Below are 25,574 nucleotides of genomic sequence, written 5' to 3'. Positions count from 1 at the left end.
CTGGCCCCACCAGCCAAGAACCCTCCCTTGGACTCATCTTTGAAATGGCTGAACAACAGCACCCAAGCCTGGCTGAAAACAGCAATTTGGATCAGCAGTGGGGAACAAGATGGAGCCTGAGGCTCCCAACACTGGCCAGCCCGGGGGTCCCCACCCTGGCACCCAGTTCGGCTGAACCAGACCTGGTGACCTTATACGCAGCTCTACTACAGGTCTAATGGGTCAGAGCTCAGGCTAGGCGTTTCCTTCCTTGCCCAGACTCCTGTCCTTCTGCCCGCTTCAGCAGCGGTCCCTGCTCATTGCACCTACCTCCAGGCCCAGCAGTCTTCTGCCTCCTGTACCCAACCCCTTCAGAACCCACCTCAGTGCTTCCTCCTCTGACCAGCCACCCAGACCTCCACTCTAGGCAGCCATAGCCCCCCTGTACCCCTGTGACCCCCTGAACAGAGAATGCCAGCACCTTGCCATAGCCCTGGTTTGGGCAGGACCACCCACTGTGGAAGGCAGCTTGGGCTGTGCAGAGGCGAGAGCTCTTGGAGTCATGCAGATCTGGGTTCAATGCCATCTTCTCTACATTTCTGAGCCTCACATCTCATCTCCCCAGTGGGTGCTCACGTGGAAGTTGGAGATGTAATAATAAATTAAGATTCAACAAATAATGATGACTGCATTGCTGTATCAATGAATCTCTTATTTTTTAGTACATTGTAGAATAGCCAGAAGGAAATACCTAGAATGACTGAACCCAGCTGTGTTGACCATTTGCTTGTGATTGCAAGATGTTGTGACTGGCCCCACTTGTACCCCCTTACCTGTTTGACAACTTGAGGGTCTTGTAATCACAAAACACAGCCCCTAATGTTTATTAATGAAGGAACCGTCCCCAAAGCCTGTTGTCTTACTAGATGGAGCTACGGCTAACCAAAATTGGCCTGCCTGCCATGCACAGGGGCTTAAACTTTAACCTATACGTGACCTTTACCTCATTAGAATTCTAAAGTCATGCCTATTGTCTGTTAAGGCCACCATTTTCTTAGGAATGTTCTGTGACCAAGCATGGAACCATTTGCCCGTGCTCAGTGATTAGATCACCTCTAATGACATCATCTGGAGCCATTGTGCTCCCTATTCTATTTTTCCCCCCATTACACCTATTTTTTCTTTATTTGTTTTTTATGAGAAAAATCTTTACACACACACTTTCTAAACATTGCCCATCTCGCTTTGTTTATATTAATATATCTATTGTTTTTAAATACCAAAACCCACCAAACAAACGCAAACGTTCTTAACATTGATCATTCCATTCTACACATATAATCAGTAATTCACAATATCATCACATAGTTGCATAGTCATCATCATGAACATTTCCTGGAACATTTGCATCTATTCACAAAAAGAAATAAAAAGAAAACAGAAAAAAATCCATATATACCATACCCCTCACCCCTCTCTTTCATTGATCACTAGCATTTCAATCTAAATTTATTTCAACATTTGTTCCCCCTATTATTTATTTTTATTCCATATGTATTACTTGTCTGCTGATAAGATAGATAAAAGGAGCATCACACAAGGTTTTTACTTCACACAGTCACATTGTGAAAGCTATATCATTATACAATCATCTTCAAGAAACAAGGCCACTGGAAACAGCTCTACATTTTCAGGCAGTTCCCTCCAGACTCTCCATTACGTCTTTTTTTTTGGCGTTTAAAAAGGGGAATTTAATAAGTTGCTAATTCTCACTTCCAAGGCCAAGAAAATATCCCAATTAAAACAAGTCTACAGAAATGTCCAATCTAAGGCATCCAGGGAAGGATACCTTGGTTCAAGAGAGAAGTTCAGGGTTTCTTTCTCAAGTGGAAGGGCATGTGACAAACACAGTCAGAGTTTCTCTCTCATCTGGAAGGGCACATGGCGAACACGGCATCGTCTGCGAGCTTCTTCTCCTGGCTTCTTCTGCTTCATGAAGCTCCCCGGGAGGCATTTTCCTTCTTCATCTCCAAAGGTCACTGACTGGTGGACTCTGCTTCTCGTGGCTGTGTCATTCTGCTTTGCTCTCTCTGAATCTCTTTCTTTCTCCAAAATGTTTACTCTTTAATACATTGCCCATGTCTTGATACTATAAAACTATCAGAATTTTAGACAGATATTAGGATGATGGGCCATTTGTTCTCTTTCCATAGCATAAACTCTTTCTGCTTTTGAAACCCGGTGCCACGGATTGGCTGTTATGCACATTGGGCAGAGAACAATGCATTCGATCCATATCAGAAGGAGGGACTGGGAGGCTAGGATTCTGCTGCTCCATGGCCTGGCCTCAGTTACCCCCGTGCTTAGTGCTGTTTGTGAGGTCCTCACCGGATTCTGGTCCTAGTTCCTCAGACCCGACACCAGGAGATGCCTGCCCGCTGACCCCGTCCAGGCTGCTCAACGATGCCTGAGGGCTCGGGACCACCTCAGGGGCAGCAGAAACTGAACTTCCACGGCAACCACACCCTGGTGGGTCCATTGGAAGGACCAGAATAAGCGGGAGATGCACCGTAGCAGGCCCAGGTCCTCAGCACTGTCCCCACCTGAGGCTCGTTGGTTTCCCCAGGAGAAAGCCCGCCAAAGGATGCCCAGGCTGGGCGGTGCAGTGTCCTCGCAGTGGGTGCTGCTCACAGGTCGGGGACCCCTTGTTGGAGTTTGCAGTTGGGTCGGTTCTTTGGAGCTGCGCAACTCAGGCCCAGAGTTCACACCTGAGACTCTTCTCCATGCCCCTCCTGAATAGAATTGGAAGGGGTAGTTAAGCATGCAGCTTCTGGGGCTCAGCCCAAACCTACAGCCCATAGATGGGGGGCTGGGCGTGGCAGCCACACCCAGGACTCCCAGGACTTTGGGTTTCTTAGGCTTAATATGCATCTCCCACCCCCTTCACCACCCTCCAGAGCCTTCACCTCGCACCCACTTTATCCGAACAGGCATACTGTTTCCACTCAGGGAGGAGCACAAGGAGGGATCCCCTGTGGGTGTCCATCCCCTTCCCTGGACTATGGCAGAGGCAGGGGCGGGGTCAGGCCACAGGGTGACAAGCAAGGTTACCCCCAACTTATCGTGGACAGTAGGAAGGTGGTGGAAGGGGCCCCAGGTCTATATTTAACTTGGAGGGTGGGGGAGACACCCAATGCTGCCTCCCCCCTTCCCTAGCCACTCTATGGTGTGGCCCAGACATAAGCCTCAGGGGGTGCAGAGGGAGCCCAAGGGCATGGGGTCCTGGACAGAGTTTGCCCTCCCCATCCCCCCACCACCTGAACTCCCAAACCCTGCTTCCTGGGCCGAGACTAGGGTCCACCCCCACATCCTTCCACCCAGACAGGCCTGGTGTTTCCTTTTCTGGCTTTAGGTTAGGCTGGGGCTAGGAGAGAAAAGGAACATTCCAGACTTGCTGGGACCTCCCTTATCCCACTTTGCTTGCAGATACCGAGGATTGAAGGGGGGCATAGACCAATCAGAGGCAGAGTCCCCAGTCTGCCTCCAGGATTCTCTTCTCCCTCCCTGCCACACCCTAACTCAAGTATCAGGACACAGCCAGTACCCGATCCCTGGGTGACAGTGGACACCAGACCTGTTTGCCTGGGTGGAATGACCCTCGCCAGGGTCAGACAAAGTCCCCCGTCCTTGGGGCTACAGGAGGACACAGGGAGCAGCTGGAGGGAGGCCCCCCTGAGGGCCTCTGACCACTGCCCTCCCCTGATACCGGGGCACATGGCCCTGCTCCTGACCCCACTCACACACGACAGGGAACACAGGATCGGCAACCGCTTTTACTGGCCTCCGCTCTCCTCTCTCTGCTGGGGCCACTCTCAGCACTAGACACAGGGTCTGACACCCCAGCAGCTGCAGGAGTGGGAATGAAGACAATGGTTCTGACTTCTAGGCTCCCACTGTGCGCCCCGCCAAGCCTGGCACAGATCAGATCCACGTGACTACAGGATTACAGGGTGTCACTCACCCAGTAGATGTGGAAACCGGGGCTCAGAGAGGGGTAGGGTCTTGCCTCATGCCATACAGCTCAGAGGTCTTCCTGGAATTCCAGGGGCCAAGGTTCCCCTGGCCTGGGTCTCCCTGATCACTGTCTGTGGCATCTTATCTCCAGGCAGAGGGGCCGGGGTGGTGATTCCCAGATGCCAGGATGGGATCCGGCAACCGCTGGAAGAGTTCTCCCAGGAATCCTAGAGCTGATTCTTTCATAAGGAGGGGCAGCTGGGCCAGTAGGTCCCATGAGAGATTACAAGGCTTAGCCATCCCCCAGGCTGGTCCACCACCCTGTCTCAAACCAGAGCTGCCCTAAATGGCCACTGAGGTCCTCCGTCAGCCCCTACTCTGCCGGCCACACCACCTCGACCCTGCTCCCAGAACCTTCCTAAGACTTCCTTGACCTTCCCGAAGCATTAGCACAGTGGGACCTTCCCCTGCTTTAAACCCTTGCGTGGCACCCTCTGTCCTCAAGCCAAGCCCTGCCACCACCTGGCATTCAGAGCCCTCCCTTTCTGGACTGAACTTTCACCACCATCCCTCCTGGGCCTCCCTGACACCCAACCTCTCCAGTCTCCTCTCTGTCCCCTGAAAGTCCAGCCTCCCTGCCTCAGCCAAGGCCATACCTCTTGTGCCTGCTTTCTGTGCTTTCCAAATCTGACCTAGGTTTCAGGCTCCGGGCATGTGCACCCTCACTTCCAGGGGACTGTTGGCCTGTATGCACCACCTACCATCACCCATCTGCTCAGCAGCCACTCAGGACCATCCCTGGGGACAGGTTGCCTCCTGGCTGGGCCTGGGAGCCTCCCTCTACCCTCCTCCTCCCTCCTCATCACCCCATTGAAGGAGGGGCGAGCCAACCAGCCTGAGTCTTCCCCCTCTTCAGCTGCCCTGGCCAGGGCCACGCAGGTGCCTATCAGGCTGAGACCCCTGCTGACCTTGCCACACAGCATGACCTCTGGCTGATGGGCTGGATCCCGTTATCCGTCTGTCTCTGAGTCCCCAATGTCCCCACTTTTGACCTTGGTTCCCTGCCTGGGGCTCAGAGCTGGCTGAGCTTTAAACCCTGAAGCCCCGGGCCCAGGGCCCAATCTCTCTGACTCATTTGATGCGCAGGGTGGGGTAGCGATACCGCCCAGCAGATGCGGTCACTGGGAGCTCCTACCCAGGCCCCCATTAGCTGTCAGACCTGAGCATCAGGAAGGAAGGAAGCTGTCTCTCCCTTCAGCCCTCTTCTTCAGCCCCAGTCCTGGAGGCAGGTCACTCCCCCTACCATGACCATCCTCCTGCCCAGCCCATGTCTCCTCCTCTCTCCACCTGCCACCCCCCAATCACCTGACCTCCACCCAGTCACCTATGTTCTTCCTGGAACCCTTTGGATTATCTCCAAATAGCTCCAAGGCTTCCTTGCAAAATCAGTCCTCCTTTGCAGTCGTCCGTTAAAACCTGGAAGTCTCTTAGAAATAAGGGCAAAACAAGGGTGTATGTTCTCACCATGACCATGAACATCTCCCTGGAGGACCTTCCTTCATCATATCCAGCTGTCAAATTTTCTAAGCTCAGCAGAAGGGACTCCTCCTCCGAGAAGGCTTCCCTGACCAGCTAAGCCCCGTTCCACACTCAGCGCCCTCTGCCCTGGATCTGGTCCCAGCCTGGGGACTTTTCCCATGGCTGAAGGTCATTTCAAGGGTGTGGGGTGTCTCCTTGACAAGGATCCCCACAGGGCAGGATTTTTGCCTCACCCTGCACCCAGCATGACCGGTGCACAGCAAGGGCCCCAGGCAGATGAGCAAGTCTCACATTTCGTGTGAGCTCATGTGTGTGTTCACATCTTTGTGTGGCTCTGTTTTGCACATCTGTGCATTGGCCTGAGTGTGTCTCCCATACGTATGTGACTCTGTGCTTGTGGTTGTGTGCCTCCACGTGCCTGCAAGAGGTTCTCCCTGTCGATCTGTGATGTTCATTTGTCTGTGTGCTGTTGTATGTGTGTGTGTATGTGTGTGTGTGCGTGCGTGTTTCCTGCCACCCAAGCTGGCACTCCGTCATAGACAGCCTGGGCTCCAAAGCCCTCAGCCCGAGGCCACTGGCAGAACCAGAATCTTCTGCAGCCCCTGCAGGCCCTGCCCTCCTTCCTCACCCGCCCACCTGCCTGGAACATACCTGCTAAGTGGATGAGACCCTGGCTCCCCGATACATTAGGCTGCCTGGGGGAGCTGCCTGAGTGGGGCCCTCATAGCCAGACTCCAGACTTTGTGCCACCGCAGCAGCCACAGTGAGTGACAAACAACTGGGAGTTCCCACCTGTGGTCAGGGCCCGCGCACCCCAGCCACACCCTTCTCTTCCTTCCACCATACTTTCACGTTCTGAAATACTCCATCCCCTTTCCATCCCAGTGACATTCACTCCGCCTTTGATTCTGATCATCCAGGTCTCAGACTGAGGGTCAGGAACCAAAGGGGAGGGCCAGGAGCCAGAAGAGGGGAGCAAGGGGAGGACAGCATGCTGGAGGTCAAGGCCATGGGGCTGGTCAAAGCCCGGACTGCCCGCCCCCTCCTGTGGACAACCTTCCTGTGGTCACACAGTTCAGAGGGAACTGACTTTGGCCTAGGGGACCACCCAGCCCACTGTGCCCAGACAGCTGGAGCACGGAAGGACTCACCCTCCCGGGCAAGGGCGGACACCAGGCCTACCCATTGGGTTCACCCCAGGCCCCCCGCCATGTCCTGCCTGGAGCTGAGGGCCAGGAGGGTAGCAAGGTGGGTCTGTCCTGGGGGTGGGGTGGGGTCTTCTAGGGAACAGGGAGGAGAAATGCTGCAAGCCATTTGACATTTCCAAGGGCTTCAAGGCTGGCCAGAGGGAGCATGGCCCCAGAAGACAGACAGGGTGACACTGAGTGGCAAGGACGGGTGGCATTCGGGGCAGGGGTCAGAGCCTGAACAAATGTGTGGGGTGGACTTGAGCCTCGAATGGGGGATGCAGACCTGCCAGAAAGCAGGAGGTGCACCTGGCCAAAGACATTTTGTCGGGTGAGTCCCTGAGCCTTCTCAGAAGGGGCAGCCCTACCTCTTCATGGGGGGATTCCTCTATGAGCGTCCTAGGAAAGGAACTCAGGGAAAATCCAAGAAGAACAGATCCCAGCCTGTTGCAACCTGCGCTGGAGCCACTGGGGCTGTGATGTGGAGAGGGATGGTGCTTGGGAAGGGAGGGGCACAGAAAAGAGCAAAAACGGATATTGCAGGCTCACACACAGCACATGGGCTGGTCCGGGCACCTCCTCCAGGAAGACGTCTGCTCAGCCATTTAGACCACCAGCCCTGGCCTCCCCTCTGTGACCTGGGGCCATGAGGCACACAACTGGCCAGTTACACTCAAAGGCACAGAGCCCTTCCCACTGGCCTGGGCTACTCTGCCCACCAGCCTCCAACACAGAGTCAGAAGGATCCAGAGATGGGAGGGAAAGGCACAACTCAAGATGAAGCCAGGTGAGGCTGGGGGGACGAGGTGACTGTGCAGGGCTCCTGAGTGGGTGTCCTGGGTGCAGCTCTGTCCTTTTTGTGGGCTCCCAGCCCCGTGAGATAGAAGTTCTCAACCCATGCTGCAGAGGGTCGCTGAGACTCGGTGGCCTGGGAACCTGCTCACGGGCACACAGTTGGAGAGAAGGGCCAATAATCTCTCCTAGTCTCTAGCTTTGAGGAATGCCAGTCCCTGGTGCCCCCTGGGGGCTCCCAGACTAAGAAGCAGGTCCCTGAAAAGCTGGAGGTGGGGGGAAAATCTGGGGATTGCACCGAGGCCTCCCCCCCCACATCCAGCGCTACCCCAGGCCCTTCAAGCTGCGCCCACTTCCCAGCAGGAGGCTGCCTTGCTTCTTTCCTTGTATTCCGTGTTGTCACACACACATTCTCTGAAAAATTCCTTTGGAGAAATCCCAGCCTAATGTCAGTGTGGCCTCAGGCACAGGACTGGTCCTGGCCAAGGTCAGGAGAGGGTAGAGTGAAGGAGGCGGTTGGGAGACAAGGAGGCTCAGGAGCCCCAAGGTGAGTACAAAGCCTGCCTACCCATGGGGGCTGCATGAGTTCAGGCGCACCTGGGGATTCAAGTTCTCCAGGCAGAATAAGATGTCCCCAGGCTATGCTGTCCCTCCGGAGGCAAGCCTTCTCCACCCAAGGAGTTCTGAAAGGGGCTAGCACATCCCTTTATGCACGCACACACGTACACTTCCTTATCAGGAGGACAATCTGGCCAGTGAATCCGGAAGCTGTTCTCTGAGAGCAACCTACCCCCAGGCCCCCACACCTAGCCTAGACAACAGGGTGGCCAAGGAAATGCTCCAGGCTCTTTGCAAGGCCTCCCAGGACCTTCCCCGGGACAGAAAGGTCAGTGCTCAGAGACCTGGGCCTGAGCCAACCCTCCTCCGGGGCTCAGCCTCACTGAAGGCGCTCTCCTAGGAGCTGGGGGCAGCCTCCTTCCCTCCCCAGTAAGGCCTTGGGACGTCTACCCTGCCGCCAGACAGCATTGGGCACACGGAACATGCACACCCGTGTACACACCTACCACAGGTGCAGAGCGTTGAGTACATATGAGTGTACACTGTTCCTGCCAGGAAGACCCTGACTTCCTGTTGCTTGGCCTTGAAATCCTCAGGAAGACAGTCCTGGTCAGCCTGAACCCCCGCGCCACCAGGGGAACCGTGACATGCTGACCGCCTCTTCCCAGCTCCCTTGGGTTCTTCCCTATCCAGTGACCCCTACCCGCCTTGGGCTGTCATCCACACTTAGGGTCCCCACCCGGCACCCAAGGCCTTCTCAGCATCTTCTTGAACCATGGCCTGCTTGGAGCCCTGGGAACATGGGTTCTGAAGGGGCAGGAGCCTGGCTTTAGGGTTCACTCTTATTTCACAATCCCCAGCTGGGAAGGTGTTGAGAACACCCCCATTTCACAGCTGGAAAAGCTGAAATACAGAGAGGAGAAGCAATATGCCTAAGTCTCATGGCTGGAATGAGGCAGAGCCATGACTGACCACCCCCATCCCTTCACCCTCTCAGTACCTCGGCCTGGAAACACATTTCCAGGTCCCTCCACGTCCAGCCCAGGGCCTCAGTCAGGCACAGCTAGAGGCTGTAGAGGGGCCTGGCCTCAAACGGGGTGAGAGCACCCAGGGCCTGACCAGATCAAGGCTTCCCACGCCCCCACCTGCTGCCCTTCAACTCCTACCTAGGGTGCTTGTGGCCACTGCTGTCCCATTGTGAGGTCAGGCAGGGGAGAGGCTGACCTGTCAATCACCTGCCCTTCCCTTGGATGTCTCCCCTAAGGGCAGGGTCACCCTCTCTGGATGTCCTAACCCGGTGGCCTGAGGCTTCTGGGCCACCCATGGTTAGGGTCACTCTACCCATTGGAGAAACAGAGGCAGGTGAGTTACACATTCACATCAGGGACACCTTGTTCTCCCCAAAGAGGACACAGTCTCTGGTCGTCCTGGTGGTCTCAGGGCCCTCCGCCCTCAACAGTTCCTGGGGGTGCCGCAAGAGGTGCTGGTTCCTTAGCTGGCTCAGTCCGCGCAGTGCCAGGATGGCCCGAATGTGTTCCCACCTGCAGAGATAGCGGCCCCCTCACTGCAGACCTAACACCTCCGGGGAAACCCTCAGCCCCAGGACATGATGACTCCACGGTGTAGGCCTCCCCTGGGCTCGTGCTGTAGGATGAGTGCACCCAGGCTTCCCAGAGCAGCGTCTGCGACGGGAGGAGATGGCCAAGGGGAGAAGGGGCAGTACTGCTGCATGGGTTGCAACATGGCTGGGTCTGCAAGGGTGCAGGGCCCAAGGGAAGGGGCAAGGGGCAAGGGGGCATGTGGGCCTTGAGAAGAGGCTAGAGCCTCCTCCTGCTAGCACTGCTGGGCAGAATCCCAGCCAGGCAGAAAGGAGAGAGGCAGCATGGAGGCAGGAGCAAGGCACAGGGCCAGGAAGGGCAGAGCGACTCGAGGGCCAAAGGCTGGTCCCTCTGAGCCAATGCCTGGGAGACTGGCCTGGCCTCAGCCTGTGCTCGCTGGAGGCAGGAAACTCATTAGGGCCGCTGTGGGGTCGGGAAGGGGCTAGGCTGAGGGTTTCTGCGCTTTCCCCTCCTGGAATTACCAAGGCCCCAGAGATATTCGAGCTGGGATTTCCACGAGTCATCATTCCACAATACACACCCCGGGATCAAAGCCTCCTTCCTTCCAGCCAGGTCTCAAGAGCAGGAAACCTCCCAGAGAAGACTGTCCCATGGGCGGAACGTGTGTCCCTCTCAGACTCCTGGGGCCAGGCCACTTCCCCAGCAGACTGTCGTGGGTGGCACCAAGTCTCCTTCCCCAGACTCCCCAAACTCCAGGCTGGCCCACGCCACCCCACGGGATTCCCGAGCTGGTGCACCTCCTCCCTCATATGCTGGGGACTGGGACCGTGACTGCTCCCGCCCCAACGGGCCAAGAACGGGTGCACGGGTGGTGCTGAGGCCCCGCGGCCCTCTGCACGTGCACGCACAGGCCCATGCCCATTGGGGCGCTGCCAACCACCTGCCACGTCCAGCTAGAGACTCCCCTGCTTCTCACTCCGCCCCCGCCCTCGCAGCCACTGGGCCCCTTCCCTAGACGTCAATCACCGCGGCGCTGGGTTGAAACCTAGTGGGGAGCAGGTGAGGCACACACCTGATGTCCGGGTAGCTCCAGATGAGCCTCTCCAGGTGGAACCCGATGTAGTCTTTGTTCATCTCCCCCAGAATATCGGCCATGCACGGGATGGCCGTGCCCAGCCACGTGGCCTCAGAGCCCTACGGAGACAGGGTGGCGGGTGCAGGCTGGGCCCTTCCTCCACGGGACACAGCAGGGGAGGCCCCTGGCTGCCCCTGCCCACAGCCCTCCACTGGGCACCTCTCAGCCCTGTTGCAGCCCCTCCCAGAGGACGGGATGAGGCCTGGGTCCCCAGGGCTCATCTGCCACACACTGTTCCTCTCCCTCCCCATCACGCAATGGGCAGAGGCTTCTTCCTTCTCAGTCCACATGGGAAAACCGTGTTCGACCCAGGCAGTGCTGCAGGAAGTCCCACACACGTGGGGATCAACCGCCCAGCAAAGTGGGGATCGGGATATTTCTCAGTTTCAAGGTCTCTGCCCATTGGATATGGCTGTGACCCTGTTCCCTTCCCCAGCAGACTCACAAATGGTATACAGTTGTTTGCCAAGTGATGCCCAAACTGGCCCCGCCCCAGCTCTGCCCAGTGCCTAGCCTCTCCTCCCTCCTGGTGGAGGTGGGGCACTACGCTAGGGCCCGTGCAATCAGCCCCCACTGATGGAGGGGCTGCACGCAGGACACCCCGCATGGAGGTGCTCTGAGGCAGGCGGGCACTGCTCCTACCAGGCCTCGGAATGTGTCATCAATGGCCTTTGCATCGAGGCTCATCCTCTGGGAGGCGGTCACACACTCGCTGCCCCGAACTGCGTGCACAGCCTCAGTGCCTGCGCCAGGTTCTCGCGGACCACGTAGTGGTGCAGCTCGTGCAGAGTCTCCTGGGTGGGCCCCGGGTGGGGGTCAGCTGGGGCCACACCCAGAGCTCACCCCGGTTGTGGCCCCCACAGCTCCGCACACCCCGGGGTCCTGCCGTACCTGTGCACATGGCGGGGTCACATGTGACAGCCGACGGGCAAAGGCCACGACCTTGTCCATGACAGGCTGCAGCGTGTCCTCTGTCAGCCAGGACTTGCTGCACACAACCCTGAACAGAGGCTGTGGGGCCAAGAGAAAAGAGTCTTCCCACCCTGTGCTTTCCACCACCACACTCTCCTCCCCTCCCCACATGGAGCCTGGTCCCTCCTGGCAGGCCCCGTTCATATACAGCAACAATCTGTCACCAGGAGGGCACTTTGGGCTGCTACCTGGTCTCTTCTCCACCAGATTCCCTTGTACCATCTCCTCTCCATTCGGGAACTAGGTCACTAGGCCTATGCCAGGAATGGCTCCCAGGGTGTGCCCTGGGCCTCCAGGTGCCAGTGAGAGCCGAGGTCTGGTTTCTTGGACATACCCTTGGTTCACACCCACGTGGGGTTGGGTCGTCAACCCTGAGAGGTAGAGACTGTCCCTGTTCAGCTGGGAACTTGCCTGGGTCCTCTCTCATTCCCCACACACAGCACTGAAATGGCCCCTGGAGTTACATGGACACTGTGACCTGCTGCGCATGGAAAGTGGGGAAAGACAGGCAGGCCTCAAACGTCTGGGGCGGGGCGGGGAGTCCCAATCACCTGTGCATCGTGCTGCAAGACCTGGAGCAACTGCTTCTGGAAGCTGCAGATGGCTGCTGCCAGGGGCTGTTGCAGCTTGTCAAAGGCTCCCGGGAACATGGCTGGGAGACTGGTCCTGGGGAGGGGCCAGGACAGGTGAAGGGGCACAGGCTGGACACCGTGCCAACTGCAGTCACTTAGGCTACAATGTGAAGGTCAGCCCTTGGGACCACACTGTATCTTGGGGGCAGAGACAAATGAGGAGACAGCACCAAAGCCCCAGAGCCAATCATAGGAAGGTCAGTGGAGAAGGCATGGCCCAGCCCATGGCAGACCTCCCCTCTGGCAACGTTGGACTGAGCACACCATCCCCATTGGTGACAGAGCAGTGGAGAATGGCGGGCACAGGTAGGACTCTCCTTTTCAGCCTCATAACTTACCCCCCCACCCCCGGAAGGTGACTATGTCCTCATTTCAATGTTGAGGAAACTGAGGCCTAAGCTCTTGCCAGTTTCCATAACCCAGGAACACAGGAGGACAGGTGGGGGTTCTCTCAGGGTCAGGGCCCAGAAGCCACCTTCAAAGGAGGCTCCCTGCCGGTGCCACCCCTGATGGAGATGCCCGGGACTCAAGCGCGCCCATTCCCGCGGCGGCCACCTTCTGCCGCCGCCTACCCTGCGCTCGCTCGCCCCCTGCTGGCCGCTCCTGGGACGGCAGAGCCCCGGACGCCAAGACCCACCTCAGCTGCTCGCAGGCGTTGTTGTAGGCGCCCAGGTACGGCTCGCTCACGGCCTCCGACTCCACACAAGCCTTTTCAAAACTGGGGACGGGGTGCGCCAAGTTCGTGGAGACCCAGCCCGGCCCCATCTCAAGGTCCCTACCCGACCCCATGCCTTGGGATGGGGCCGCTCCCTCCCACTGCCCACACCTGGCCCCTGGCCCGGACCCTTTCCCCAGCACCTGGGCACGCCCTCACGCAGATCCTCAAGGTGGTGGCCTCCAGCCGCGCCAAGACAGCGCGGGCTGCCTCCACGTGCTGCTCCACAAGCTGCGAGCATGGGACGCGCTCAGCGCCTGTCCTCCCCCTGTCTGGTCCACCGACGTCCCCAGCCCAACTCGCTCTCCCTTGGCTCCTTCCAGGTACTCACGCGCCTCGCGACACCCGCAGCCCGGGGAGCCAATCTTCCCCACCCCACACGTGCCGGCCACCTGCCGAGCCAGGAATGTTCCCCACTGCTCCCTACCCTGCCCAGAGCCCTGGGGGCCCAGATTGCGCCTCCCTGCAATGGGGAGGGAGGTCAGGACTGGAATACGCCCCAAGTCCGAAGCCAGACCCCACACACATCCACCCCTCGGCCCTGCGCCCGGTTCGCACCGTGTGCACATCGATGGATAGTGGACTGTGGTAGACGCCCCACAACACGTCGGGGGTCTCAGCGGCCTCCCAACACCTCTGCTCCAGCCGCAGGATGTTTTTGAAGCAGCTGGTGATATTCATCTGCACGGGGAGCAGGGGTGCAGTGAAGCCCTGGCAGGTAGGTGGACCTCCCGGGCTATGTCCAGAGCCCTCTGGGGCAAAGGCCCGGCTACAGGGTCATAGGCCCACAGGCCGGCACCCCTAGGGGCAGCTCGGTGTGTGCATTACCTTTCCAAGGCGACCCAGGGTATGGAGCAACAGTCCATTGGAGACTTCAGCCTGGGCCCACCCCTAAGACCCTGCCCCTCCCTTCTGGTCTGGCCATGCACCTGCAGATCAACTCTTCCCCCACCCACCTGGCCCAGCTTGGTCCTCACCTCCAGGAATCTGGCATGGTCAATCTCTAGTCACTCCCACACGTCGGGTGGCAGCAGCAGGGGCAGCGGCTCTGAGGGCAGTGGCAGGTCTGGAGCACCAAGTAAGACAGAACTGGAAGGTAGGACGCGGGCTTGAGGACCTGGGCAGGCTCCCATCCCGCAAAGGCAGCAGCTGCCCCCCGCAACTACCCTTGGGCCTGGCTCAAAGCCTGACACTCTCCCCACAGGGCTCGTGAACCTGGGCCATGTACACACACACACACTCACACAGAGGCCTGCCCTCCAGGATCCTTTGCCACACTCCCTCCCAGAAGCTTCTGAGTGCTCCATTTCCTGGCACTCTTCACAACCAGCTGTGTGAGGATGAGGGCATGTAGTTGGCTGTCCAGATGAACATGATAGCCAGGCTGCCTGGATGGTGACCTCTGCCCTCATGGTGGAGGTCACCCAAGACTGGACTCTAGGCCTCTGCTCCTACCAACTCCACCATCAGCACCACGGAGCTCAGGGATCTGCCGCCACTAGCCCACCCCAGGAAGGCCCTCAGATGACAGGTTCCTGCCTTAGCCACAGGGCAAGTGAACAGGTCAGGGGCCTCTGGGCCCCTTCCTCCAGCAGACCCTCCTGCCCGTGGAGGTGGGAGAGCTCTTACCAGGGGAGGAGGGGGACATCCATCGCCACATCACAGTGCAGAGTGCAGGCTCCTAGCAGCCTGTGCCTTGCACAAAGATTCTAGTCCAAAGGGGTTGGATGGGGATGAAATTCAGCGCACACTAAGTGCTGTGAGTGCCAGCCTGTGTCCTACCAGGAGGATTGCCCTTTTCTATTCACCCAAAGTTACTGAGCAGAATAGGACACACCTTCTAACTGGTTCCTCTGCCCTAGTGGGACCCTGGCGTCCAATGCTTCCCGCCTTGGGAAAGTCGCCTGCAAGTGACCACTTAGGAAACCCAGAGATGGAAGTGCACCATGGCATTCCCCGCTGCCCCCAGGCCCAGAGATGCATGTGTGTGTTTGTGTGTGTGTGTGTTTATACAGGTCCGGGGGAAGTCCAGGACTCAGTCACCAGGCCCCATCCCGAAAGGAAATGGAGAAGGAAGGTTCTCTGTGACGGCCCGGGGTCCTGAAGGCCCCCCCAATCCCAGGGCGGTGGTGTCAGCACATCCCTGTCCCACGGCGCACCGGCCTGTACCCTCACCTGCTGTAGACGTTGGCGACCCAATCCTGCAGGACTAGACCTGCTCGCAGCCACGGGGGTCCTGCGCGAGCTCCCGGAGGCATTGGGCCACGGCGTAGTGGAAGGCTTGCAGGTAGGTCTCCCATGCCCGGAAGCCGGCAGCCACGTACGCTGGCTGCATGTCCCTCCACACCTTCTGCAGGTCGCATTGGACCAGGCGGCCGAGTTCCGCCAGGAGCAGCACCAAGTGCGAAGGGCCCTGGCTTCCCCCGGAGCCTCGCTCACAGCTATGTTTTGCACGTGCTCCTGTGCGCTCCGCTGCACCGCGTCCTCCCAGCGCTGGCGCCAGCGGCGTGGCGTGCACAGGAAGTCGCCGTCTACGGGGTACACCGGGTGGGCCTCCTCCTCGGCGCGCACCACGCGGGCCAGCTCGCTGAGTGTAGCGCTGTCTATGCCGTCTGGTCCGAGCGTCTCACACACAATGACACCATCTCCGCAGCCAGCCTGTCGTAATGCAGGCACACGTCCCAGGCCCGTTGCTCAAAGCCCGTGGAGTCCTACTCGAAGGCGCGAGAGGCCTTGGCGGCCAGCAGCCCCTTCTCCAGGCGCTGTAGCTGTTCGAAGGCAGCCAGCAGCTGCCATTCAGTGATGAGGTCGGCCACAGATTTGCCTTCTGCAGGGGACAGGCAGGTATGTGGGCAGAGAGGGACCCAGGACCTCGGCCAGAACTAAGGCATGTAGACCTTGCCCCACCCCCTAACCACCACCACCAGGCTGCAGGGGGAGTCAGGGTGAGCCATGATGCCTGAGCCTGAGCGGAGATTCCTGTCCCCTGGTCCCAGAACACAACTCAAGACCTGCTCCAGGAACAACACTGCCCCCACTAGCCAAGAATCCTCCCTTCAAATGGCAGATCACCAGGACCCAAGCCTAGCTGAAAACAGCAGATTGGATCAGCAGTGGGGAACATGATGGAGCCTGAGGCTCCCCACAGTGACCAGATCAGGTCTCCCCATCCTGGCACCCAGTTCAGCTCAGCTGGACCTGGTGACCTTATACGTAGCTCTACTACAGGTGAGAGCTCAGGTTAGGCATTTCCTTCCTTGCCCAGGCTCCTGCCCTAGTGCTGCTTAAGCAGTGGTCCCTGCTCCTTGCACGTCTCTCCAAGACCAGCAGCCTTCTGCCTCCTGCACGGAACTTCAGAACCCACCTCAGTGTTTCCTCCTCTGATCAGCAACCCAGACCTCCCCTCTAGGCAGCCACAGCTCCCCTGTACCCCTGTGACCCTCTGATCAGAGAATGCCAGCGCCTTGCCATAGCCCTGATTTGGGGAGCCCAACCCCCCACACCCCCTTCCACTGTGGAAGGCAGCTTGGGCTGTGCAGAGGCCAGAGCTCTTGGAGTCATGCAGATCTGGGTTCAATGCCATCTTAACTATGTTTCTGAGCCTCACTTTTCTCATCTCCCTAATGGGTGCTCACGTGGAGGGTGGAGATGTAACAATACATTAAGATTCAACAAATAATAATGACTGCATTGTTCTATCAATGACTCTTATTTTTTAGTACATTGTAGAATACCCAGAAGAAAATACCTAGAATGACTGAACTCAGCTGTGCTGACACTTAACTTGTGATTGCAAAACCTTGTGACTGGCCCCACTTGTACCCCCTCACCTGTTTGACAACATTAGAGTCTTGTGATCACAAAAGACAGTCCCTAATGTTTATTAATGAAGGAACCCTCCCCAAAGCCTGTTCTCTTACTAGATGGAGTTACAGCTAACCAAAACTGGCCTGCCTGCCATGCACAGGGGCTTAGCCTTTAGCCTATACATGACCTTTACCGCGTTAGAATTCTAAAGCGTTGTCTATCATCCAAGGCTGCCATTTTCTTAGGAATGTTCTGTGACCAAGCGTGTAACCAGTCTGCCCATGCTCAGTGAACAGATCACCTCTAATGACATCATCTGGAGCCATTGTGCTCACTATCCTATTTTTCCCCCCACTACACCTCTTTTTACTTTGTTTTTATTTTTTTATTGAGAAAAATCTTTACACACATACTTTGTATACATTGCCCATTTCTTGAAATTATAAAACTATCAGAATTTTAGACAGATTTTAGACTGATGGGCCATTTGTTCTCCTTCCATAGCAATAAACTCTTTCTCTTTTTGAAACCCGGGTGCCATGGATTGGCTGTTATGCACACTGGGCAGAGAACAATGCATTTGATCCATATCAGGAAGGACTGGGAGGCCAGGCCTCTGCTGCTCCGTGACCTGGCCTCAGTTTCCCCCATGCTTAGTACTGTGTGTGAGGTCCTCACCTGATTCTGGTCCCAGTTTTACAGACACGACACCAGGAGATGCCTGCCAGCTGACCCCGTCCAGGCTGCTCAAGGATGCGTGGAGGCTGGGGACCACCTCAGGGACAACGGGACCCTGAACTTCCATGGTAAACACACCCTGGTCCAGGGACCATCGGAAGGACCAGCGTAAGTTGGAGCTGCACCGGAGCAGGCCCAGGTCCTCAGCACTGTCCCTGCCCGAGGCTCGCTGCTTTGCCCAGGAGAAAGCCCACCGAACGGTGCCCAGGCTGGGCCGCGCAGTGTCCTCGCAGTGGGCGCCACTCACAGGCCGGGGCTTCCGAGTTGGTGTTGGCTCTTGGGTCGGGTCCTGGGAACTCGGCAACTCAGGGCCAGAGGTCAGTATCCGGGGCAATGGCATCTTGGTGACAGGACAGCTGAGGGTGAAAACAAGACTTAGGAGGCCTGGGGGGCACAGGTGATGCCCGGCCCTAAGGAGCCGACGCAGAAACCCAGGAGAGACCTGTGGGGCCTGCCCGGGCCCAGGGGCTTGATCAGGGAAGGCCTCCTAGAGGAGGCGGCCACCAAGCTGTCAAAAGGGAAATGTCACCAGACAGCACTCATGGCTGGAGCCTTCTTTGGGCCAAGCCCCAGTTGAGTGCTGAGGTGTGGGCAGCCAATGGAAAGCTTTGCTGACACTCCCAGCAGGTGCTGCTCCAGATGCCCCCCAACCCTGCCCAACTCCTCACGTGGCCCTCTGGAACGGACTCTGCTCCATGCCCCTCCTCAACAGAATTCGAGAGCGTAGTTCAACATGCAAAGTCTGGGGCTCATCCCAAACCCCCAGCCCATAGATTGGGGCTGGGCCCAGCAGCCACACCCAGGACTCCCAGGACTTTGGGCTCTTACAGCTAATATGCCGCTCCCACCCCCTTCACCACCCTCCAGAGCCCTCAGTTCACGCGCACATTATCCGAACAGGCCTATTGTTTCCACTCAGGGAAGTAATAGCACAAGGAGGGACCCCCTGTGGGTGTCCACCCACTTCCGTGGACTGTGGCAGAGACAGCAGAAGCAGATGCTGGGTCAGGCCACAGGGTGATAAGCAAGGCCACCCCCAGTTTACCATGCACAGTAGGAAGGTGGCGGAAGGGGCCCCATGTCTATATTTAACTTGGGGTTTGGGGAAGACTCCCAATGCTGCCTCCCCCATCCCTAGCCACCCTGTGGTGTTGCACAGATGCCTACGCTTCAGGGGGTGCCTGGGTGGCCCAAGGACATGGTGTGCTGGAGAAAGTTTGCCCTCCCCATCCCCCCACCGCCTGAGCTACTGATGCCTGCTTCCTGCGCCCCCACTAGGGCTCCACCCCCACATCCTTCCACCCAGAGGACCCTGGTGTTTCCTTGTCTGGCTTTAGGTTAAGCGGGAGCTAGGAGAGAAAAGAAACATTCTGACCTGCTGAGATCTTCCCTTATCCCACTGAGCTTGGAGAAATCCACGATCGAAGGGGGGCATTGACCCAGGCTCTCTGCTCCCTCCCTGCTCCACCCTACCTCAAGTATCAGGACACAGCCAGCACCCAATCCCTGGGTGACAATGGACACCAGGCCTGTTTGTCTGGGTGAAATGACCCTCACTAGGGTCAGCCAAAGTTCCCTGTCCTTGGGGCTACAGGAGGACACAGGGAGCAGCTGGAGGGAGGCACCCCTGAGGGCCTCTGACCACTGCCCTCCCCTGATACCGGGGCACATGGCCCTGCTCCTGACCCCACTCACACACGACAGGGAGCACGGGCTCGGGAACCGCTTGTACTGGCCTCCGCTCTCCTCTCTCTTCTGGGGCCCCTCTCAGCACTAGACACACAGTCTGACACCCCAGCAGCGCAGGGAGTGGGGGGTGAAGAGAATGGTTCCACCCTCTAGACTCCCACCGTGCGCCCGGACAAGCCCGGCACAGATCAGGTCTACATGGACACAGGATTACAGGGTGTCACTCACCCAGTTTCCTAGATACCGAAACTGGGGCTTAGGGTCCTGCCTCAGGCCACACAGCTCAGGGGTCCTCCTGGAAATCCAGGAGCCAAGGTTCCCCTGCCCTGGGTATCCCTGATCACTGTCTGTGGCATCTTTTCTCCCAGCAGAGCGGCCCGGGGTGGTGATTCCCAGATGCCAGGATGGGATCCAGCAACCACTGGAAGCACTTCTCTCAGGGATCATAGAAAAGATTCTGCGGTAAGGAGGGGCAGCTGGGCAAGTAGGTCCCATAAGAGGTCACAAGGGTGCCTCACCACCCCTGTTTCAAACCAGAGCTGCCCCAAAGGGCCACTGAGGTCCCCAGTCAGCCCCTACTCTACCGGCCACACCACCTCGACCCTGCTCCCAGCACCTTCCTAAGCCTTCCTTGACCTTCCCGAAGCATTAGCCCAGTGGGAACTTCCCCTGCTTTAAACCCTTGCATGGCACCCTCTGCCCTCAGGCCAAGCCCTGCCACCACCTGGCATTCAGAGCCCTCCCTTTCTGGACTGAACTTTCCCCACCATCCCTCCTGGTTCTCCCTGACATCTGAACCCCTCCAGTCTCCTCTCTGTCCCCTGCAAGTCCAGGCTCCCTGCCTCGGCCAAGGCCATGCCCCTTCTGCCTGCTTTCTGTGCTTTTTAAATCTGCCCTAGGTTTCAGGCTCCGGGCATGTGCACCCTCACTTCCAGGGGACTCTTGGCCTGCATGCACCACCTGCCATCACCCATCTGATCAGCAGCCACTCAGGACCATCCCTGGGGACAGGTTGCCTCCTGGCTGGGCCTGGCAGCCTCCCTCTACCCACCTCCTCCGTCCTCATCACCCCGCTGAAGGAGGGGCGAGCCGACCAGCCTGAGCGTCCCCCTCTTCAGCTGCCCTGGCCAGGGCCACGTGGGTGCCTATCAGGCTGAGACCCCTGCTGACCTTGCCACCCAGCATGACCTCTGGCTGATGGGCTGGATCCAATTATCCCTCTGTCTCTCTGTCCCCAGTGTCCTCACTTTTGACCTCGGCTCCCTGGCTGGGGCTCAGAGCTGACTGAGCTTCAAACCCTGAAGCCCCGACCCAGGGCCCAATCTCTGGCTCAGCTGATGTGCCAGGGTGGGGCAGCGATACCACCCAGCAGATGCGGTCACTGGGGAGCTCCTACCCAGGCCCCCATGAGCTGTCAGACCTGAGCAGCAGGAAGGAAGGAAGCTGTCCCTCCCTTCGTGCCCTCTTCTTCAGCCGCAGTCCTGGAGGCAGGTCACTCCCCCTACCATGATATCCTCCTGCCCAGCCCATGTCCCCTCCTCTCTCTACCTGCCACCCCCCAATCACCTGACCCCCGCCTAGCCACCTAACTGTGTTCTTCCTGGACCCCTTGGATTATCTCCAAAGAGCATCAGGGACTTCCCGGCAAAATACAGACCCTCCGTGCAGTTGTCCCTTAAAACCTGGAAGTCTCTTGTTAATGAGGGCAAAACAAAGGTGTATGTTCTCACCATAGCCATGAACATCTCCCTGAAGGACCTACCTGCGTCATATCCAGTTGTCAAGTCCTTCAAGGCTCAGAGAAGTGACTCTTCCTCCGAGAAGCCTTCCTTGACCAGCTAAGCCCAGCCCACACTCAGCACCGCTTGCTCTGGACCTGGTCCCAGGCTGAGGATTTCTCCCATGGCTGAAGGACATCTCTAGGCTGTGGGGTATCTACTTGACATGGAGCCCCACAGGGCAGGATTTTTGCCTGACCCAGCTCCCAGCCTGACTGATGCACAGCGAGGGCCCTAGGCAGACAGATGAGTGAGACTCACATTTAGTGTGAGCTCATGTGAGTGTCCACATCTTTGCGTGGCTCTGTTTTGCACATCTGTGCATTGGCCTGAGTGTGTCTCCCATACATATGTGACTCTGTGCTTGTGTTTTTGTGCCTCCAAGAGCCTGCAAGAGGTTTTCCCTGTCAATCTGTGGATGTCCATCTATGTGCTTTTGTGCGTATGTGTGTATCTGTGTGTGTGTGTGTGCATGTTCCCTGCCACCCAAGCTGGCACTCCATCATAGTCAGCCTGGGCTCCAAAGCCCTCAGCCTGAAGGCCACAGGCAGACCCAGAATTTTCTTCAGCCCCTGCAGGCCCTGCTCTCTTCCCCCATCCATCCCACCTGCCAGGAACATACCTGCAAATTGGATGAGATCCTGGCTCCGTCATAGATCAGACTGCCTGAGGGGGCTGCCCGAGTGGGGCAACTCAGAGCCGGGCCCAGGCCTTGGTGTCACTGCAGCAGCTACAACGAGTGACAAACAACTGTGACTTCCCACCTTTGTTAGGGGCCCGTGCCCACCGGCCCCACCTTTCTCTTCCTTCCAGGACAGTTTCACTTTCAGAAATACTCCACCCCCTTTCCATTCCAGTGACATTCACCCCGGAGCAGGACCTCAGAAGAAACGGGGCAGGGCTCCTGCCTCTGGCACCACCCCTCATTCCCCCTCCAGCAGGCTCGTGGGGGCAGCCTGAAGCTCTGGGGGTCTAGATGAGCTTGGGGCCTCCGGGCGGCTCTGTCCCCCCACCCCACACACACACTGGTCTGCCCACCCAACCCCACTGCCCAGCCCCAGGACTCAGGACCCTTCTGGATGAAAGCCCCTCAGTTGAGGCCCCTCCCCACCCTCCAGGAGCCACGGGACACCTTTCCCGCAGAGGTGTGCTGCTCGGCTGGACCCTCAGAGACACAGATTGCAGTCCCACTGGCAGCTGGCAGCAGGTCCTGGGACACCCCCACCCCAGTCAGGAGTCGTTTGCACCGAGGAGCTCCGTGTTGGGTCGTAAGCTCTTGCCCTGACCTGGGCACCAGCCGCCTGCCCTGGCTCAGGTGCTGACCACCAGCCCCCAAGAGAAGCCAGCACCACCTGACCCCATTCTTGAAATCAGCCTCTCTGGGCTGAGCAGAGTGAGACTGGGAATATCCGTGGCTTGGGTGGCAGACAGACCTGGGGTTCGGACTGGGCTCTGCTGTCTTTCAGCAGTGGGACCGTGGTTAAGTTGTCTTTAAAATGGGTGATGCCTGCCCTGATGAGGGTTAAATCTCCACAAATATCACCATCACCCCACCCACCACGTGCCATGCCAGGAGTCCAAAAGCATCCGTGCTTCCCCCATCTCCCTCACCCTGCATCTCCCATGTCAGCAAATCCTGGCCCTGCCCCTGTGAAATGTTCCCTCACCCCCACCTCACTCCCTCCCCACTCCTGCTTCACCACCACCCCCCTGCCTCCGCAGGCTGCAGTGGGAGTCAGGGTGGGCCGTGATGCCTGAGCCTGAGTGGAGCTGCCTGTCCCCTGGTCCCAGCACACAACTCAAGACCTGCTCCAGGTAAAACACTGGCCCCATCAGCCAAGAACCCACCCTTGGACTCATCTTTGAAATGGCTGAACAACAGCACCCAAGCCTGGCTGAAAATAGCAATCTGGATCAGCAGTGGGGAACAAGAAGGAGCCTGAGGCTCCCAGAACTGCCCAGCCCTGGCCTCCCTACCCTGGCACCCAGTTCGGCTGAGTCAGACCTGGTGACCTTATACACAGCTCTACTACAGGTCTAATGGGTCACAGCTCAGTCTAGGTGTTTCCTTCCTTGCCCAGACTCCTGCCCTAGTGCAGCTTCAGCAGCGGTCCCTGCTCCTTGCACCTCTCTCCAGGCCCAGCAGCCCTCTGCCTCCTGCACCCAACCCCTTCAGAACCCACCTCAATGCTTCCTCCTCTGAGCAGCCACCTAGACCTCCCCTCTAGGCAACCATAGCCCCCCTGTACCGCTGTGACACCCTGGTCAGAGAATGCCAGCGCCTTGCCGTAGCCCTGGTATGGGCAGGCCTCCCCACTGTGGAAGGCAGTTTGGGCTGTGCAGAGGCCAGAGCTCTTGGAGTCATGCAGATCTGGGTTCAGTGCCATCTTCTCTACACTTCTGAGCCTCATTTTTCTCAGCTCCCCAATGAGTGCTCACGTGGAGGGTGGAGATGTAACAATAAATTAGGATTCAACAAATAATGCATTTCTGTATCGATGACTCTTATTTAGTACATTGTAGAATACCCAGAAGGAAATACCTAGAATGACTGAAACCAGCTGTGCTGCCCTTTAGCATGTGATTGCAAAACCTTGTGACTGGCCCCACTTGTACCCCCTTACCTGTTTGACAACTTTAGAGTCTTATGATCACAAAAGACAGCCCCTAATGTTTATTAATGAAGGAACCCTCCCCAAAGCCTGTTCTCTTACTAGACAGAGCTACGGCTAACCAAAACTGTACAGCCTGCCATGCACAGGGGCTAAAACTTTAACCTATACCTGACCTTTACCGCATTAGAATTCTAAAGTCATGCCTAACATCTGTTAAGACCGCCATTTCCTTAGGAATGTTCTGTGACCAAGCATGTAACCATCTGCCTGTGCTTAGTGATTAGATCACCTCTAGTGGCATCATCTGGAGCCGTTGAGCTCACTATCCTATTTTCCCCCCACTATACCTATTTTTACTTTATTTGTTTTTTATTTTTTTATTGAGAAAAATCTTTACACACACTTTCTGTGCATTGCCCACCTCTCTTTGCATTTTTTAATTTTTTAAAAAATACCAAAAAATACCAAACGCAAACGTTCTTAACATCGATCATTCCGTTCTACATATATAATCAGTAATTCACAATATCATCACATAGTTGCATACTCATCATCATGAACACTTCTTAGAACATTTGCATCTATTCAGAAAAAGAAATAAAAATAAAATAGAAAAAAATTCATATATACGATACCCCTCATCCCTTCCTTTCATTGATCACTAGCATTTCAATGTAAATTTAGTTTAACATTTGTTCCCCCTATTATTTATTTTTATTCCACATGTTTTACTCGTCTATTGATAGGGTAAATAAATGGAGGATCAGACAGAAGGTTTTGACGATCACACAGTCACATTGTGAAAGCTAGTATCATTATACAATCATCTTCAAGAAACATGGCTACTGGAACACAGCTCTACATTTTCAGGCAGTTCCCTCCAGCCTCTCCACTACATCTTTTTTTTGGCTTTTAAAATGGAGAATTTAATAAATTGCTAGTTTACAGTTCTAGGGCCACGAAAATATCCCAATTAAAACAAGTCTACGGAAATGCCCAATCTAAGGCATCCAGGGAAAGATTCCTTGGTTCAAGAAGGCTGATGAAGTTCAGGGTTTCTCTCTCATCTGGAAGGGCACATGGCGAACACGGCATCATCTGCTAGCTTCTTCTCCTGGCTTCCTTTTTCATGAAGCTCCCCGGGAGGCATTTTCCTTCTTCATCTCGAAAGGCGCTGGCTCGTGGACTCTGCTTATTGTGGCTGTGTTGTTCTGCTTTGCTCTCTCTGAATCTCTTTCTTTCTCCAAAATGTTTCCTCTTTTATACATTGCCCATCTCTTGAAACTATAAAACTATCAGAATTTTAGACAGATTTTAGGCTGATGGGCCATTTGTTCTCCTTCCATAGCAATAAACTCTTTCTCCTTTTGAAACCTGGGTGCCATGGATTGGCTGTTATGTGCACTGGGCAGAGAACAATGCATTTGATCCATATCAGGAGGGACTGGGAGGCCAGGATTCTGCTGCTCCATGGCCTGGCCTCAGTTTCCCCCCCTGCTCAGTGCTGTTTGTGAGGTTCTCACCTGATTCTGGTCCTAGTTCCTCAGACCCGACACCAGTTGGTGCCTGCCCGCTGACCCCGTCCATGCCCCTCAAGGATGCCCGGGGGCTGGGGGCCACCTCAGGGGCAGCGGGAACCTGAACTTCGACGGCAACCACACCCTGGTCCCGGGCCCGTCGGAAAGACTGGAATAAGCGGGAGCTGCGCCGGAGCAGGCCCAGGTTCTTGGCACCGTTCCTGCTGGAGTCTCGTTGGTTTCCCCAGGAGAAAGCCCGCCGAAAGGTGCCCAGGCTGGGTGGTGCAGTGCTCTCGCAGTGGGCACTGCTCACAGGCTGGGGGTCCCGTGTTGGAGTCTGCAGTTGGG

General features: G+C 56.9%; 2 long non-coding RNA genes and 1 pseudogene across 5 annotated transcripts; 2 read left to right on the top strand and 1 right to left on the bottom strand.

Annotated features, from left to right (window-relative positions):
* Positions 1 to 1,702: 1,702 nt before the first annotated feature.
* LOC143652249 (exocyst complex component 3-like protein 4) lies at positions 1,703 to 21,848 on the bottom strand (annotated as a pseudogene). The gene is made up of 13 exons (XR_013160528.1): positions 21,717 to 21,848; positions 17,568 to 17,983; positions 15,258 to 15,909; positions 14,060 to 14,171; positions 13,641 to 13,763; positions 13,234 to 13,313; positions 13,005 to 13,106; positions 12,287 to 12,401; positions 11,655 to 11,774; positions 11,406 to 11,557; positions 10,701 to 10,822; positions 3,780 to 9,610; positions 1,703 to 2,771 (listed from the first exon to the last, which is right to left on the bottom strand). The product of XR_013160528.1 is annotated as an exocyst complex component 3-like protein 4 (transcript).
* On the top strand, positions 9,321 to 20,800 carry LOC143652251 (uncharacterized). 3 transcript variants are annotated; one of them, XR_013160533.1, is made up of 7 exons: positions 9,321 to 9,431; positions 12,176 to 12,673; positions 12,823 to 13,405; positions 13,728 to 15,926; positions 16,079 to 16,310; positions 17,584 to 19,778; positions 20,555 to 20,800. It is a non-coding gene; the product is annotated as an uncharacterized LOC143652251 (long non-coding RNA). The 3 variants fall into 3 exon arrangements; XR_013160532.1 differs by having other exon boundaries at positions 12,176 to 13,405; positions 17,584 to 17,944; positions 19,688 to 19,778; XR_013160531.1 differs by having other exon boundaries at positions 12,176 to 13,405.
* Positions 20,837 to 25,574, top strand: LOC143652253 (uncharacterized). The gene is made up of 3 exons (XR_013160536.1): positions 20,837 to 22,409; positions 22,817 to 22,909; positions 25,475 to 25,574. It is a non-coding gene; the product is annotated as an uncharacterized LOC143652253 (long non-coding RNA).

The sequence above is a fragment of the Tamandua tetradactyla genome, chromosome 12 (genome assembly GCF_023851605.1).
Source record: "Tamandua tetradactyla isolate mTamTet1 chromosome 12, mTamTet1.pri, whole genome shotgun sequence".
NCBI classification, from domain to species: Eukaryota; Metazoa; Chordata; class Mammalia; order Pilosa; family Myrmecophagidae; genus Tamandua; species Tamandua tetradactyla.
Note: the sequence above shows the minus strand (reverse complement) of the source record. Positions and strands in the feature narration are given on the sequence as shown.